Source organism: Lutjanus erythropterus, chromosome 8 (assembly GCF_056507025.1).
Source record: "Lutjanus erythropterus isolate fLutEry1 chromosome 8, fLutEry1.hap2, whole genome shotgun sequence".
NCBI classification, from domain to species: domain Eukaryota; kingdom Metazoa; phylum Chordata; class Actinopteri; order Lutjaniformes; family Lutjanidae; genus Lutjanus; species Lutjanus erythropterus.
Window position 1 is genome coordinate 3,937,712 of NC_139324.1, and position 10,217 is coordinate 3,947,928.

Genomic DNA, 10,217 nt, shown 5'->3' on the forward strand with positions numbered 1-10,217 from the left:
GAACACTGGTTCGGTGGTTTGGTTATCAACCTTCACTGCTGCTACATGTTCTTTATTATGCAGTACTACTACTGAGTATTTTACTTTATTATTCTATATAGTTTTGTAAATACACATTTTACTTTATTTTATTTTACTTTATTCTATTACAGTATATTTATGTTATTGTTATTATTGTTCTATTTTAGCTACTTAACTTACTCTTCACAGGAGCTTCCCAGTAAAAGTTTTGTACATTTGTACTTGTGTAACGTGGTTGTTGAGGATAAACAGCAGGATGCAGACAGATTTTTTCTTTACTGTTCTCCACACTTCAGCAGCTTCACAACAACATTTCCCTGGTTACACTTGTTAAGGGTCACATGTCTCTTAACTACACCAACCAATGAGAAGCTGGAAGGACTTAGACTGATGTGAATGTGTGTTAGAATCACAGAGACAGATCCAGCAAGTTATTCAACTGTTTTTAACAATGCTGCAGTGAATATTTGTTTAAAATGTGTATATTTTTTAACTGATGAGAGGAAAAAACAAGAGCCTTTCAATTCTACCTTGAATGCACTTATTTTCTCATAACATAATGTCAACACAAACACACATGTACCACTCGGGAGTATGCAAAGATGATCTTGGAGTACAAGCAAGGCCAATCCAGATGAGAAGACAGAAGAATAAAATGACATTTTTAAGTGTGCACATTTTCCACATCTATAATTTCCACATACTTGTTGCTAATTACTTTGTGTGGGTTCCTTGTAAACAGAACTAACTAAAATCTCTGACATCTCAACCTCTTTGAAAACAAAAGTGAGATTTAGAGTGTTTGAATATTGTACAGCATCTGTGCAAGTCAAAACGATTATAGTGTGTGTCAAATAGTATTGAGTGACCTCAAAGTGAAAGTGAATATTTGTCAATATTTTAAACTATTTTATTTCCGAGCACCTCAATAATGACAAATCGGTGCCACAGCTCACCGTGAACAATTTTTGAACCTCATTTTTTTTCTTGATGAGAGGAAATAAAAGCAATGAGTTAGCCTGTTAACTCAGCCTAAATGCATTTATTTCTCAGTTTTAAAGTATTTAACACATGCATATGTAACTGGGTATAATGATAGTGTACGAAAGTTCCTCATATGATTAATAAGCACATTTGACCAATGTTCAGTAGGGCTGAACTGTTAATCAAAATTACAATATGGCCTACTGCAATGTTCAAATGGCAGCAAGTGTAATATTTGTTAAAGGAAAAAGAGCATTTAGAATGAAATATTGTCATGCTGCAGATATGTCTTTTCCTACACATAATTTTCTGCTGACCGAAGAAAACATTTGTTTGGTACAGGTCTCTGGAAAAATCACACCATAATCATTTTAATGTTTTAAATTAAAATGACAATAATTGTGTAAAAATCATTCCCTCTATTGCTATAACTCATAAATCAAAAAATTGCATTATCATGTTATTTTTTTCAAGATCTTTTGGCCTTAAACATGAAGAAAAGACTGTTCGTTTTTCATTAAATTCAGTTTGTCTGTGACCGACCAAAACCCAACTTCATGTAATCAGGTGTCAAAAGAAACACAAATACATAATTCTGTAATAGTTCTCTAATATTTGATACAACAAAATTTGACCCAATTTCAAGACATTAACACTGAAAATAAAATTTAGCAAAACTTGGCAGAAATATTTATCTTTACATTGTTTTCCATAGAGAAGATCACACTCCAGCCATTAGACTGTGACAAAAATAAAAAGGGAGATACAGTTGTATATGATTTGTGAAGCAAATTTATTTTCAATATCAAAGAGAAAAGGTTAAATAATTGTTCAGTGTGATAACAAGGGGGATGGGGGGTGGAGGTTGAGTTTGGGGGTTGGTGGTTTGTGGCAGCTCAGCCATGCAGGGGGAAGTAGCAATAGATGGTGTCCGAAATCCATCTGACAAGACACCTTAACCATCTGTCAGCATTGGTTTTAGGCTGGAAATCCTGTCGTTTTCTGATCCAGGTGTGTGAACTTCCTGATATGGTAGGACCAGATACTGTTGACTGGGTTCTGGTGTTTGCTCAGTGTCCTGTATCTTAATGCAGATGTCAGGAGGGGAGGCCCTCGACCCTGCAGTGTCTGTTGGCTGGTCCTGCCTTATGATAGCCAAAACACTTTTGACTGTGTTCTGGTGTTTGCTCAGTGTCCTGTATCTCAATGCAGTTGTCTACATGCGGGCCCTTAATTCGGCAGTGTATGTTGGCTGGTCCTGCCAATTGATAGCCAGAACACTGACTGGGTTCTGGTGTTTCCCCAATGTACTGTATCTCAATGCAGTTGTCTAGATGCAGGCCCTTGTCCTGCCATATGATAGCCAGAACATTGTTGACTGTGTTCTGGTGTTTGCTCAGTCTCCTGTGTCTCAATGCAGTTGTCTACATGCGGCCCCTTGATTCTGCAGTGTCTGTTGGCTGGTCCTGCCTTATGATAGCCAGAATATTGTTGACTGTGTTCTGGTGGTCCTTCTTCTGGTAGCTCTTTGCAGGTGTTGGAAGGAGGGCGCTCAATCCTGCAATGAAAATTCTCCCTTTCTACTTTCTCATCTGATGAAGATTGGCCACTGTGTTCCGGTGTTCCTTCTTGGGGGTCTGGTGTCTCTATGCTTTTGTCCTTACTGGATCTCTCAACCCTGTTGTGTCCTGCAGTGTGATGGAAAGAACACTGTTGATTTAGTTCACTTAGGGTGCCAGCAGGGGAGCTCTCAAACCTGCAGTGAACATTGTCCAGTCTTAATATCTGATCAGATGAAGACCATTGACTGAGGTCTGACGTAGCCTCTTCACTGCAGTTTTCTGACCCTGTGCTCAGACACCCAGAGCCCAGCTGACTGGGTTCAGGGGTTTCCTCTTTACTGTCTTGAACTTCTTCAACATCTTCAGCTTCTTCAATATTGTCCAAGTCGGCAGTGAGGGAGCTCTGTGGGACGCTTTGAGCAAAGAAAGGATGCTACAAAGCCTCCCAGGGTGTGATTCGATCCTCAGGGTCCAGGGTCAGCATCCTTTTAATCAAGTCAACCAACAGACGTTGATCACTCTGGCTGTCTGTGTCCATCACCATGAGCTGTTCAAGCTCATCAAGACAGCTAAGAATAAAGTCCCCCAATTCCATACCATAGTAGCCTGTGTCCTCTGCAAACTCCTCTCGTGTCTTGAATCTCCAGCGCCGTTGGCTGTTGTTTTCTGATTTGAAATAGAAGGGAGTACGCTCTCCCTGGTCCAGCACCTCATCCTCTGGCTGGCCTTGAGTCTTTATTATGAAGTTTAGAACATCATAGTCTCTGTTCCCAGGGTAGAGGGGTCTTCCTGTTGCCAGTTCTGCAATTGTTATGCCCAGAGACAACATGTCTATAGCCTCCCAAAAAGGAGCCTCTAGCATTATTTCTTCTGCTTTGTAAGAAACAGTTCCCATATTGAGACCAGGCTGGAAGTCTGATGATGGCAGCGCCGGCCAAAGTCAATCAGCTTGATCCTCAATGGCTGCTGTTGACGGTCCACAATCATAACATTGTCTGGTTTGAGGTCCGCATGAGCAATTCCCAGTGAGTGCAGGTGGTAAAAGGCTGTTGTCAGCTGATGAACAATTGGTCTCAGCTCTGTCATAGGAAGTCCCCTGTAATCATGCTCATTTAAGTAATCACTTAGGCTTTGATCAAGGAGTTCGAAGTTGAGATGTATTTGCTCCTTGTCAAAGAAAAATCCATTCCACTTGATAATATTACAAGTGTCTGGATCCAAACTGCGTAGCTGCCTCAGCATGGCAGTTTCTGTTCTGATGATACAAACAACATCAGGGTTACTTTTGTTAACCTTGATGGCCACCCTCTCGCCTGGTTGAACATTGCGGCATTGGGATACAAAACCAAAGCATGGTACACTGCCAAAAAAAAAAAAGACAACTCAGACTCTTAAGGTTTAAAATAAACTTTAAAAAATTTTGCTGACCGATAATCTTTAGTTGAGATAATTTACTTTTCTTCTTTAGATAATATGGGTGGGAATCTCTGCGAACCTCATGATTAGATGATAAAATGATTCTTGATGCATCTTGATACATTTGGACATTTATTTCATTATCATTTGCACATGACATTTAGAAAATCAATATTTAACCTTTCTAAGAATCAAAACTTTTCCCCTCCCCATTGGATGAACTTGAATCTTTTGAAAATTTTCACAAATCTGCAAACCTCCTATGTAAACTGCAACTCTTTGTATCTACCTGATAATATATCACCTAATATCCCTGGATTAAACAGTAACATACATTAATTTTTAAAATATAGTTCAAAATACAGAGTCATAAGATAAGAGAAATATATGTTGTAGTTTTTATATTTTAAATGTATACATATTAAATATACATGTATTGCATAGTTTGTGTTTTGCAGCTACACCCTACCTCAGACATGTTGTATTTTTTGTCTGCAAAATAATTGCAGGAATATTTTTCAGTCATAATTTGTCTGCAAGCTCATTCTGTTTAATTTAATTTATTATTTAATTGACATTTTTTAAAATTGATTTTTGACTTTTATGAATCGAATCAGAATCGTCCACATGAGCATCACGATGTATCTGAGAATATTTCCCCCACCCCTATTAGATAAACTTCAATCTTTTGAAAATGTTCAAATTGGTCAGAGTGAACTACAAACCTCCTATGTTAGCTGTAACTCTTTGTATCTACGTGATAATATATTTCCTAATATCCCTGGATTAAACAGTAATATACATTCATTTGAAATATAGTTCAAAATACACAGTTTCTAAGCTGTTTGGTAAAGACACACAAAATACTCCAGAAGAGAAGGTGATCAAGGTGATGACTTGCTCTGTTTTTCTTGATCTTGAGAGTCACTTGTTGCACATGGCATGAATTGTTTGGATTTGAAAAAAAAACTTTTACTTTAGTATTTATTCAGCATTATAATAAGGGCATTGAAAAAATAATAATACAGTGTAAAGCAGCAATTTGCTGACAGGCGGGTCACAGGAGATTTCATGTGGGTCACTAATTAATGGAAGAAATTCTACAAATGTAAGGTTTTAATCAGCAGTACACCTTTGATAAAGCATTTAACCAGTGTGACAATAAATATCTGGATCTTTTCTGATAAACATGATCCATCCATAAGTCATATATATTTTTATTTGTGTTGTATGCTAGATATTGCCACACTTTCTTGTAAACTTTGGTGTGGATGTCTGGATTTGGTACCGTTACAAGGCACTTGGGGCGGCGCTGGCCTGCTTTCAGTGACATGAAGCTCTCTCTGGCCTGCGCTCTCTCACACAGTGGTGAACATTTTGGCTGTGCTGGCTGTCTGCTCCAAACACCATGAAAAACTCTCTGCTTGTGTGATCCAGTTATTTTTTAGAAAGTAAGAAATTTCTATTTTTGAGAACAGGGACATTTCTCCGGAAACACTAATATTTGTCATACCTTTATTATCACATTCCATAGGAACCCTGTGATGGATATTTTTTGATTGGCTTCTTTTTATTTTCATGTCATGCACAAAAAGTGCCCAACCCTCATGGGTTTATAAGATACAGTTGAAGTGCTCAAACATTTTCTTGTTCATACATGATTACAGTCCGTTTCATAGCTCAGACTTACTGTAGATAGAATACTCTGCCTTCTCTCCTAATCTTGACAAATAAAATCTGCCACAAAAAGCACAGCTCAAGTTTCTCGTAGTCATCCAGCCAAAAGAAACTGGCATAAATAGAAAACATTTTAGTAAAAAGTATACACTACACAGCGACAAACACGCCTGCCACAACAGCTGGCAGCAGATAAGTCTCGTTTCGGAAGTTAACATTGAAACGTGGAAATAAATGGAAACAGGCTCAAGACCACTATATACTTGCACGGCAGAAACCCAGAACTCCTTTTCTTCTTTCTTTTGTTTTTATCAGGGGATTTATGGTCTGAGTTCTCTGTTGTGCCCTCTAGGGGTTTTTTGCAATAACACAGGTGGACAAGCATGGTCAAACGGCAAGTGTATCTCCTGCTTAAGTGAACGTAACTGTGCACATAACGATCTTTGTTATTAGTTTAAATCATACTTCACCTAAGGTTCTACATAAAAAAAATTCTTTATGAGACAGTAGGTTTGTAATTTTGGTTTATACCATATATCAACTGACCATTTTTTTTACTTCTAATCTCCTGTATATTAAAAAGTAATTTGTTCTGGAAAATGACAAATCATGCACATGAAAAAGGGATTTCATCTTGTTAGCCCAGGGATGACCATGCACAATGTCCCAATTAAAAATCTTTCTAGTGAGTCTCTGATGTGACGTCCTCACAAGTCTATTCCAAAGTCAAAGTGTTTCACATTTCACACTGTCTGATGTTTGGAGGCTCCCATCCCATATCTCCACTGATGGCCAAAACGGAAGTGAATTTATGGACTCCCAAAAAAGATCGAACAGCTCTGTGATGCACAGCATTACAGCTTGAACGTTCACAGAAACACCAGAAACATAATCAGACACAGGACAAAGACATGAACTGAAAAGTTGTGTCTAGAATGACAGCATCTTTGAATGTCATGTGCTCATCCAGTGTCAAACAAAGATATTTACACTGATCAGTATAGGACAGTATTATTGAACCAAGATTAAAGACAACTGAACTTCTCTCAAATGAATACAAAGAATTGTCTTTTCTATGGGTTATTGTTCCGTTTATTTAGGGTGAAATTGGCTGACTCCACCCACCCACGCTACTTTCGGCATACACCAGTTGAAAACACAAGCGTACCTTGTCCGATTTGTCCTTCCTGCTGGGAGACTTAACTGTTGCTCATTTCTATTCCTCCCAAAGCCACAGTGAGATGCACGATGGCTCAGTGACCTCAATTATCCTGACCAGTGATGTCCTGGTATTTTTTCATTGTCTATATCTATTGATCGCATGACCACATTGGAATATGTGACAGTTAATTGGACTCGAGGGACTTTTCTTTTTGGTTTGCTGATGTCATTTAAGCCTGCTCTTTTTTCTTAATTGGCTTTGTTTTCATCATCGGACTGCATCGATCCGAAGTCGTGCTGACATGCCTGGTGGCTTGTTTGTTTGGGGATGGAGATTTGTATAGGTTGCTGATGGAGTCGGAACACTTCTCCCCTTTGTGATCATCTATACTGATTGATTCAGAAAGTAAGCAGGAACTCTTAGATTTAGCTATTCAGTGAAGCCACAACAAAAGAAATTAATAAAACATGCTTCTACAGAGAATTCAAATCAATAACGCAGTACAACAAAAAAGAACAACCAGACCCATAATACAGTACAATTCCCCTGCTATCCACTATCATGTGCAATTAGTGACTTAACTTGTTAACTGTATTTTAAACACACCAGTGCTCATGAGGTTGCAGGAGCCAGTAAACACAGACATCAATTTCATGGATTGGAAAGTGTTAAGCTCCTACAAGGGGCCACTGCAAAGTGTCCTCCATTTCACGCATGGTTTGTTTTAAAAACCAAACCACAAGCCACATTTCCTTTGTTGTAAGTGGTTTACTATTCAGTGCAGGGACCCCCATTTACACTTAGTCCATTCATGTACTTGTGTGGTGGATCTGTAAATGGATCTACAAAGGCTTTGAGACAAACTGGGCCTCATGCAGGAACATTTTCGTATTCTTATCTTGGCTTTCTTATCTTTTTTATGAACACATCACATCAGATTCAGCCTGGAACATTAGATAACTGTGCAAATGACCATGTGATGACCACTGTTATCCAAAATAATGGCCAGAAATGGTCATATTGTCCACACACTCACCTTATTACTTTGTTAATATCCACATTACACGGCTTATTTGATTTGTAACGTCTTTATTTGCTTAAAAGGGATAGTTCACCCAAAATTGAAAATTCAGTCATTATCTACTCACCCTCATGTTGATTGAGGGTCAGGTTTATTTTGTTAGTGCGCAAAACACTGATGGAATTTCAAAGGAAACCAGTGTTGCAGAATCTCCCAAACAATGGAAGTGAATGGTGACCAGTTTTCATACATAAAAAAACAACTGGATAAAAACATTAAAACTCATCTACAAAAACAATATGGAGTAAATAACATTTTTTGAGTCAGCTTGACGTGTTGGGGCTTTAGGAGACTTGAATTACACCAGACAAGCAGTATGGAGGCATTTAATATTTTTATTGTGCTGTTTTTTCCATTTGATAACTGGTCACCATTCACTTCCATTGTTTGGGAGACTGCAACCAAGTTTTCCTGTGAAACTCCAGCAGAGTTTTTCAGATTAAAAAACCAAATCCGACCTTCAATCGGCACGAGGGTGAGTAGATAATGACTGATTTTTCTTTTTTGGGGGGTGAACTACCCTTTAAGCTTACACTGTTTAAATGGAGTACACACATTTTCACATTGTAGGGTTAAACAAGCTTTTTTTGTAACATTGAATAATATCTGTGTTTTTCTTTGTTGCAAATTACATAAATGCATCCAACAGTCTGTCTGTCTGGTCCCTGTGCAGTCAAACCACTACTGAAATACAGTCCACTATAACAAATGTTCATGAATACAATTCATCAGTGAGTTTCTGTCATCTTATATGTAGTTCTTAACTGTTGTTGTTAATGCATGGAACCTGATAGAGACCATGTTATTCAAATTATTATTATTTTTTGATTACCTAATGTCTCCAGATGTATTGCCACCACCTTCTGAAATGAAGTTGTGCAAACCCTGATGTAGGATTATACCATAAGTAAAGGAATTTCCCCCCTTTAGGTTAAAGAAATACGACCAGGTCACATTTTGGGGTCAGTTACAAATCCTAAAAGAATATTTCAAAAAATCTCTGTCTCCTCACTGTGCAGTGCAGTCCAGTGCAGCTGTCCTGATAATGCCATCACCATCTCTCAGAGACAGCAAGGCATAGGAGGTGGATGTTTGTACTTTACCTTAAACCAGAGGCTTCCAAAGTGGGAGGCAGGTCTCTCCAGGGGGGCTTGAAGCAGTTTTAGAGGAGGCTCGCTGAATGAAAATGAAGAAAAATATCACATTAGTGATCAAAAGGAGATCACACAGAAAAGCCTAAATGTGTGATATTTTCAAAGAGATAGTTCAGAGATGCAGTAGTTCAGTGGATTTTAGTCTTGCAGAGTCAGATTTCTCTCCACAGCGCTCAGCACCGGAGAAAGGTCTGGCCTCATGCATACACATTCTGCTATAGGGGAAAAACACCCTTGTTTGCATTTCTTTTTTTTTTTTTTAAAAAAGAAACGTCTTGAGTGGAGCAAAGCCCAGTATGCATATATGGTGCTGCTGCAAAATAATGTCAAGGGGGAACTTGTATTTACACCAGGTAAATCACATCCTGGATTCAGGTGTTGGGCGCAGTTGGGATTACAAAGGATCTCAGACCTTTATAAAGAAAATATTCTTATGTCCTTCGAGACTCTTTAAGGAAAATTTAGGGTACCTCAAACTCATTTGTTTAAATATTTTCATAATCATAGTTTTATTCGCTCCATTCATATCAATGCCCTCCTTTAAGTATCTTAGAAGAGATGGAAATATCAGATCCTTATAGTGAGGGAAAGATCTCAATACTATATAAGAAATTGGTAAACACAACTACAGAGTCCTCAAATTATAAAAGATTAGCATGGATAGAGGACCTTCAAACAGATATTACAGAACACGAATGGGAGACAGCTTGTTACCAAGCACAAATTAATAGCAGATTTAAATTGATTCAATATAATTGGCTTATGAGAACCTATATAACTCCTGAAAAACTTAACAAATTTAACCCTAATATCCCAGACACCTGTATTAAATGTGGAACGGAGAAAGGTACAAGATGATCACAACACAATCTCCAATATTATAGACAAAGAAATATGCTACATATGTCCCTTTGGTAAGTACTGAGTTACTACATTTAAGATGTAACAGGTGATGAAAACACAAAACACAAAACCATCACCAACAAACACCAAAGCATTAACATCCGCACCAAGTCTGTTATAGTTAACTAAAACTAAACCAAAATGTAAAACTAGTTGTGGAAAAAAAACTGAAATAAACCTAGACTTAAGAAAGACATCAAAACAAACTGAAACAATTTTGTGTGCTTATAAAACTAACTAAAATAATCTAAAAATAT